The sequence below is a fragment of the Tupaia chinensis genome, unplaced genomic scaffold (genome assembly GCF_000334495.1).
Source record: "Tupaia chinensis unplaced genomic scaffold, TupChi_1.0 Scaffold000086_1, whole genome shotgun sequence".
In the NCBI taxonomy this organism is placed as follows: Eukaryota; Metazoa; Chordata; class Mammalia; order Scandentia; family Tupaiidae; genus Tupaia; species Tupaia belangeri.
The window spans coordinates 4404297-4412791 of record NW_006159548.1 but is presented as its reverse complement, the minus strand read 5'-3'; positions in this window follow the sequence as shown (position 1 = coordinate 4412791).

Sequence of the window (8495 nt, the reverse complement as noted above, 5' to 3'; positions counted from 1 at the left end):
GCTCCCAGGTCTGAACAGGGACTCGAACAGTGGTTGACTAAGTGGGAATCCAGCACCTTAACCATCACAACACCTGCTGCCCCTTAAGCTTGTTCCATTTGGATTTCAGTAACTTGAAAGCATGATCCTGACCAAGTCAGGTGCATCCTGAAATAGTAGGCAGTGATTTTTTTTTTTTTAAGTGGAAAATATACCCTTTGTGAAATGAAATATCAAACTATTGTTTTCACATTGTTTCATGACTTTTACTTTATTAGGGAAACATATCTAGTAACAATATTCTATTTTCACCATGTAATCATTCAGGGAGCAGGAAGTTTAGCAAGTATTGATTGGGTACCACCCTATTCCGGGTATAATACCACCCACTGCGACAAGTGCCAGGGAGGAGGAAGGCATGCCCTCTTTAGTCACTTAGAGTTTAGTGGGAGAATTTGGTTGCTCAGGCTAGTGTGAGAACAGAGGGGTGAGTGACTTAGGTCAGCTCAGGAAAAAAACCAGGAATAGTTCTGAGAGGAAATTACCTCTGAACCGATGAGTGGCTCTGAGAAATCAAGTTTCTGCCCCAACTCCTGGGTAAGATCAAATATTTCTCGAGTCTTTGTCACATTCTGCAGAATTCCTTTGGGGGCTCCAGCAGTGGAGAAACCAGTGGGTGTTGCTATAATGAAACAAATGACCAGAAGAAATCAAACTGCCCGGGACATGACAGGGCATGTGGGCACGTGAGCTGTGAGGTGAGATGTGCCTTGTCACAGTGATCCCGTGTGATTCAATGATGGGCCGAGTTGGGGGAGAGACTTTACATTTTCTGCTCTGTTTCAGTACTGTATTGTCAGCAAGTCATATGGAGAGTAAGATAAGGTGTTGTGGGTCAAATAATCTGTTTAGAAAAGACACAGTTTGTGCAAAATATCATAAAAGAAATCAAGACCATATTTCAGTGTTCATAGCTTTAAAGCTGTACTATTGCATTAATCAGAATTCATTTTAGTATATTTTGCATATAATTCATTATGAGATCTAAAACCTATCAGGGCTTTGAGAGACAGGGAGAGAGAAAGCGAGAAAACACCTTTCCCCATGGAAGATGGCCACACTGCAATGCCTTCTCTTCCATTCTCCTTTTGGGATTTTTGGGCACGCACACACACACACACACATGCCTGGTATGATTTTCAAGCCACTGGGTCTGGGACTTGAATCATGGTTTCTGATGTGAGAATCCAGCTACTTTAATCACCACACCACCTGCTGGCTCCATCCAACAATATTAAGTATTACTAAATGCTGAGTACCTCAAGTACTGGTGCTAACCAATTGCATAAGACAATTAAAAAACAAAATAAAACTCTAATCTCATGGAGCTTATCTTCTAGTGAATATAATGATTCATATCATGGAATTTGAAACAAGATTTATACAAGAAATTGTATTACCTAAGGGACATTAAATTTTTTTCTTTAGTATTTTCAAAGTTGAACATCTATCTTTCTTTCTCCATTCACTTAGTCACTCAGTATTCAACAGACCTACAAGGTTCTTTGCTGAGCATTTTGGTAACATCAATGGTGACTCATATAGAGATCTTAGCATGTGTTTGTGTAATATGATTTATAACATATATACTCAATTACAAAACAAAAAATCTCATGCACTAATGAGGATAGAATTTTAAAAACAAAGATCATCTTAAACTCTTATCTCCCCAAATCCTCTACATGGAAATTGTAAATTCTTCTTTCATGGGCTATACAAAGCATTAGACTTTTAACCTAAACACCTGTCTTGGGGTGTGTACACTCGCCAGAACTCAACTCAACATGAACACTTAAGGAAGAACCTAGTATATGATAGATTTAGTAGATTTCTCTTGACCCCCAATAATTTACATCTTCTTTTAAGAAGAATTATTTAATTTATTTATTAATTATTGTTTAGTTTGACTAGAGAGAAAGATAATAAAAGTGAGAAAGCAAGCAGCCAGGTCCAGAACTTGAACCACAGTCAACCATGTGGGAGTCCAATACCTTAACCACACCACCTCCAGACTAATAATTTACGTCTTTTAATAATGACTACTGAGTACAGAAAAGTATATCTATGTCTGCAGATTGTATAGTGGTTACATCACTGGACTCCCACATGGCTGACAGTGATTCGAGTTCTGGATCCAGGGGCTTTTAAAAAAACCCCCGCACATGCTCGTGGGTGGCGCATCTCAGGAAGAGAATGGAGGAGAAGGGATTGTGGTGTGGCTATCTCCTCTTGGGGGGTAATTTCTTACTTTCCCTCTTACTGTCTTTGTCTCCCTTTCTCTCTGGCAAGTGTAAACACCTCAAGGCAAAAAATTCTAAAAAAAGAGAGAAAAATTTTCGTTTATACTTTTTTTTTTTTTTTCTCTCTTAGATGAATATTGATGCTACCTTTGGGCTTCTGCTCTTCTTCAGATAATCCTTTATGTTTCAAAGCATTTTATGCATAGGAATTAGTTCCCACATGATCGTTAATGTCAGACTCTAACTCTTGCCGATTTGCTAACGTGACTGGTCCCCAGGACCTCAGGAGTGTGTAGCTTATAATAACACCTAGTTGGCACTTCTGCAAGCTCTTCATTCTTCCCTAGGACTTGCCAGCTATTGGTATTTGAAGTAGTCTAGAATTTTTTATTAGGAAACTATATAAACTATGTAACTCCAAAACTTTTATCAGCAATTATCTTCAAGAGATAAATGATTAGAATTGTTATTAGAAATTTCAAAACATGAATTTTGTGGTATTAATCAGCAATTATGGTCAGTACTTGCATTCTAAAAAAAAACATTAACCAAACGTGTTTTTTTTTAAACGTTTCTCTATGTTTTATTATTCTTACCTGAGTTTAAATTAGAAAAAAATATCATGTGCAAAAGAGGTACTGTAAGAGGCTTGTTTTCTTCTTTTTTTCCTCTTCACTTTGTTTAAAAGAAGTCAAACAAATAAAATTCTTCACACAGAATTCCTTAATGATGCTTGCCACAAGTGTAATTATTTGTGAAAGATGCACGCAACATAATAAAATATTTTGAAGCTCTGTGATTCAAACTAGGTAATGACTTGCAGTCTTCTGGAAGAAGTAGTATGTGGAATCCTTGGCCCTGACTTGCTCTCTAAAGCCCTTTTAAAAATACTGCAATGTGTAAGCTAATTAAAATAAACCTGCTTCTGGAACATTCTTTTCTAACACCTTAAGAAGATTTTATTTACTCAATGAACCAGGAATGTCAATTCTGAAAAATCATCTGAGCAGTGTTTCTTGTTCGGTTGGTTGGTCTTTGTTTGTTTTACTCCTAAAATAAAGATAATCTAGTTTTGAGTACTGTATCATCAGGCAGAGGCCTTCTAATTCCAACTGGGATTTAAAATATCTGAGCTCTTAAACAAATAGCATTCGCAATTATTCTAAAAATGCCATGGAGACAAGGGGCAAAGTGCTTCTGAATTATTCTAATGCACAGGTTATGAATATAAGATGTTTATTCAGACAGATTTGGACTTCAGTCCCAGGTCTGCCACTTACAGAGACCCCGGGCAAGTTATTTAACCCTGTAAATGTTTTCAGTAAATTAGGAATAGATATGAAATAGAGTGGGTTGAGAAGATTAAATGAGACAATGCCTGTAAAATACTTAGTCTGGCACATGGAATACTTTAAGTACTCTCTGAATACAGATTCAAATCATGTTAGTTATTATTTCTAAGATCAAGAATAATAGTGATGGTGATGATAATGACATTCTCTATGCACTCTTTCTAAAATATTATTTTTTAAAAGAATTATCTGTTCAATTTTATTTAATAGCATTTTTTCAATTTGACCAGAGTGAGACAGAGAGAGAGAGAGGGAAAGTGAGAAAGCCCCCAGCTCCAGGACTTGAGCCATAGTTGACCGTGCGGGATTCCAGCTTCTTAAACACTACATCACCTGCCGGCCCCCTCTACTCACTTCTACAAAGAAACAAGGAATTCTTTCTGGAAGTGAGTCAATGCACTGAAACAATGAAAGTTCTCTGTATTTTTAAGACTTCATGATTCCTATTAGAAAGATTGTGTTTTGGGAGCCAGCAGTTAGCATAATGGCTATGTCGCTGGACTCCCACTTAGTCAACCGCGGTTCGCGTCCCGGACCCGGTGACTTAAAAACTCACGCCGGGCACGTGTGTGTGCGTGCCCAAGATCCCGAGAGGAGAATGGAGGAGAAGGGATTGCGGTGTGACCATCCCCCTGGAGGGGGTGTGGTGATTTCTCGCTTTCTGTCTCTATGTCTCTCTGTCTGTCTGGTGAGCTCACGCACCCTATAGCGAAAAAACCTCTCAAAAAAAAAAAAAAAAGCGCACCAAAATAGAAAGAAAAAGAAACGTTTTGTTCTGGAATCTGCCAGTTGGCTAAGTAAATGATTACTAAAACTATGGAGCTGATAAATATTTGAAAAATTGTAAGAAACGCAAAATTAGGGATAAGACCTGAAGGTTCTGAATGACCAGCTGATTATCGCAGTTGATTTGTGGATACATGTAACAGCTGGTGCCTCACACTCAGCATGTGGGGATGTGGGGGTTAAAAGAAAGGACTGCATGAGTTAGGCTCTTTGCCTTCTGTTTAAAGAAATCAAAATGGAATGTAAGGAGACAATGAAGGAGACAGGAGACAGTGAAGATAGGAGGTAAACAGGTGGTGAAGATACATACAATTGTTATTTCAGAGAAGACTTCTTGCTTTTTGAGAAGTCCACCAACCATAGGAGACACAGCTAGGTTCCCAGACTCTTAGAGCTATATTACCATCTACTATGGTTTAAATGTGTGCCCCATGGGGCCGGCAGGTGGTGTGGTGCTTAAGAGTGCTGGGCTCCCACATGGTTGACTGCAGTTTGAGTCCCGGACCTGGATGCTTGCTGTTTCACTTTCCCTCTCTCTCTCATTCTGTTCTTCTCTGGTCAAATTAAAATAAATAAATAAAGTGAAAAGTTCAATAAAATAATTTAAAAAAATGTGTGCCCCTAAAGTTCATGTGTTTAAACTTGGTTGTATATGAAGGTATTACAAGAAAACTTAATCCAATTACAGTGTTGAAAGGTGGAGCTTTTGGGAAGTGATTAAGCATCTGGGGTAGAGGGAGGGAGTGGACATGATTGAATCCTGGTGAGCTTATAAGGAGAGGAAATGGAACACATATGGGCACAGAGCTGCAAGCTCCTGCTTTGCTGTCTTTTCATGTAATACACCAGCAAGAAGACCCCAGCAGATGCAACCCCTGGACCTTTGACCTCCAAACCATGAGCTAAATAAACCTCTATTCTGAATTATCCAAACTCAGGTATTTTCTGTTATTGATAACAGAACAGACTAGACCACCACCCTTCAGAGTGGAGTCTTCGCTGCCCAGGCCAGGTGGTCTGTTTTAAGGTAGGTAGCTTTTGAGTACCTGGACTCCCTCTGGGTCAAGCTCACCCATGGGTGACCTCTCCTAGGCTTCTGGACAATCATGCCCTGTCTGTGGGGCATCCATTCATCAGTAGGGAATCACAGAAGGGCCATATTTCACCAGGTTTGGTTCCTTCTTCTCTGACTCTCTTTCTGCTTCCTGGCAATCAGCTGATAGTGCTGCTTTCCCTTTTCAACATCTCAACGATCAAAAATTCATTTCTGTCATTTTTACTAGGCAATAAAATTGAACGAAATTGAGATACAATGTCTTTCTTGTGATTTCATCAGTTCATTCCCTTATTCCTCTGGTAATTTTCCTTTTCAGTGGTCAGATGAAAGCTGGTAACCTTCAAGATGTAGTAAGACAAAAGCTGGGTTTCTCCTGGGAGGGAAGAGATGCACAGTTCTACAGTCTGTAGCAGCAAATGTGTCCGGTCTGAGTGAGCAATGCATTTCCTCACGAGTTGCCCAGTGACCTCCTCAATAAATCATTCCTTCCATGTAAAATGAGGCAGAGGGTATTAAGTACTTATGGAGAGTTGTCTGGATGACAGTTTTTATATTGTATGGTACTTTTGGGTCTTTATATTGTATCTTTATCTTCTAGGGAGAATCAAACAAGAATCAAATAGATGTCTTCTTTTCCTGCTAGGGCACTGTCTGAGTAGAGATGCTTACAGGAACCCCATAACCCACCTTGAGCAGGCGTTTGATCACCTAATTACTAAAACATGTGGGATGCTCTTTCTCTACCTGTTTCAGATGCTTCCTCATACATTGTTTTCTCAAAGCAAGTGTGAACTAGATGCCTCTATATGTATCTATCTTATCTCTGGAGAGATTTCAGTGACTGATCCCAAATGTCATGGTTAAGAATTGGTAGAGAGGGACCAGCAGTTAGCATAATGGCTATGCCACTGGACTCCCACGTAGTCAACAGGGGTTCGAGTCCTGGACCCGGTGGCTTAAACTCATGCCGGGTGCATGTGTGTGCGTGCCCAAGATCCCAAGAGGAGAATGGAGGAGAAGGGATTGTGGCGTGACCATCCCCCCTGGGGGGTGATTTCTCGCTTTCTGTCTCTCTGTCTCTGTATGTCTGGTGAGCGCACGCGCCCTATAGCAAAAACCTCTCCAAAAAAAAAAAAAAAAGAATTGGGAGGGAGGGGGACCAGCAGTTGGCATAGTGGCTACATTGCTGAACTCCCATGTAGTTGACTGTGATTAAATTCCTGAACTGGGTGGCTTAAACTCACACCGGGTGAATGTGCATGCGTGCCCCAGATTCCGAGAGGAGAATGGAGGAAAAGGGATTGTGGCATGGTCACCCCTCCTGGGGGGTGATTTCTCACTTTCTGTTTCTCTGTCTCTCTCTGTCTGTCTGGCGAGCGCATGTACCCTGTAGCAAAAACCTCTTAAAAAAATAATTAGTAGGGAGGAATTTCAACCCAGCCAGGATCTGTCCAGCTGTCAGAGGCACTCCGCTTCCCTCTTTCCCCTCCACTTCACCTCCCTCTCCCCCGCATTCTCCCTCTAATCATTACTTCTCTTCATGTGCCCTCGCCCCTTCCTGTTCCATGTTTTATTTTTCCTAATCATGATTAGTCTCCTTGGGGTCTTCTGGTGTCTCACAAATGCAGCAGCCTCAGCCACGGAATTCCTGTGTCTTTTCACAGAAAAGGATGGGCTCTGCCCTGAGGTCTTTTGGCTTACTCCCTACTCCCTCCTTAAATAAGGCTGAGAAACATGAAGGGTTTCTGCCATTCCCCTACGAAGAGCCTAATCAAGCACACTTTGCCACTAGGAAGATGATCGTTCACCACATTCTGCATGAGAAAATGATCTCTCTTTTATTAATGAATTAAAAAATCTATTTCTTGAAAACTAATACCTCGGCATTATTAGGCTAGGCAAGCATTTTTACCTCCCACCTCCATCCCCTCGAGTTACACCATCAAACATTCTGTCTTTAAAAAACTGCACCTTAGGAAAGGGAAGATGAAGTTTTGAGGTCATCTCCCTTAGGTCTTTACACAAGGCCTGTCCCAAGAGTGTAAGGAAGTTGGATCTTGTCTATTGGTGAGGGATGCATCAAATGGATGAAAAATCAAAAGGTGAGAGAACACAGTAAATAATTCCATTTAAAGAGAATAATCATTAAAAATAAGGTCACATATGTTTGCAAGTGTGGGACACATGTGGTATGAAATAGTGTTTCCAGAGAAGAGGCAGATAGCCAAATTCAAATTTCAGACAAACAATAAATATTTTGGTATAAGCATGTTCCAAATATTGTTGTTTAGCTAAGCATCCTGTATTTGCATTGCTCAGTTGGACAGCCTTCATGTGGGATAGTGGAACAAGGGGTGTGGGGAGAAATTCACTTGAAGTGAGGATGTTGGGTAGAAAAGAATGAGATGATAGTTCACCTGTTACGTGAGCTAAGAATTCTTACACTGTACTGGATGGGAAAGACAAATGGTCTCAACCAGGGAAGCGTCATGACAAGAAGTATGATTTAGGAAGATAATGCTACAGGCTTTGTGAAGGCTCAACAGGAAAGCTCAGAGAGGGAAGGAAGGAAGGAAAACGTGAGCTGGAATTGGAAGATAAAAATGTAAAGGCTGTGATGATACTCAAGCTGTTTTGGTGAGAGAATCTACATGATACTGTATTCTGTTGAATTTGGAGATGCACAGGAGGTAAGAGTTACAGGAGACTGAGAAACACATGAGTGACCAGGGGGCCCTTGGTGTGGTTAGCTGAGATAATGATTGGAGGAGGAAGAGAAGACTGGGGGTAGAGCCTTGGGTGATGTAGTCAAGATAACAGCATTAGTTTAAAAAAAAATTGATTTCAGGACTCTGGGAACATTTATATAAAGAGATCCAGGAAGCAATTGGGAATGTATATCTTGAATATATATAAAAGTCCAGGTTGGGGCCAGCAGGTGGTGTGGTGATTAAGGATGCTAGACTCCCAGTGGCCAACCACAGTTCAAGCCCAGTCCTGAAGGCTTGCTTTTTCTCTCTT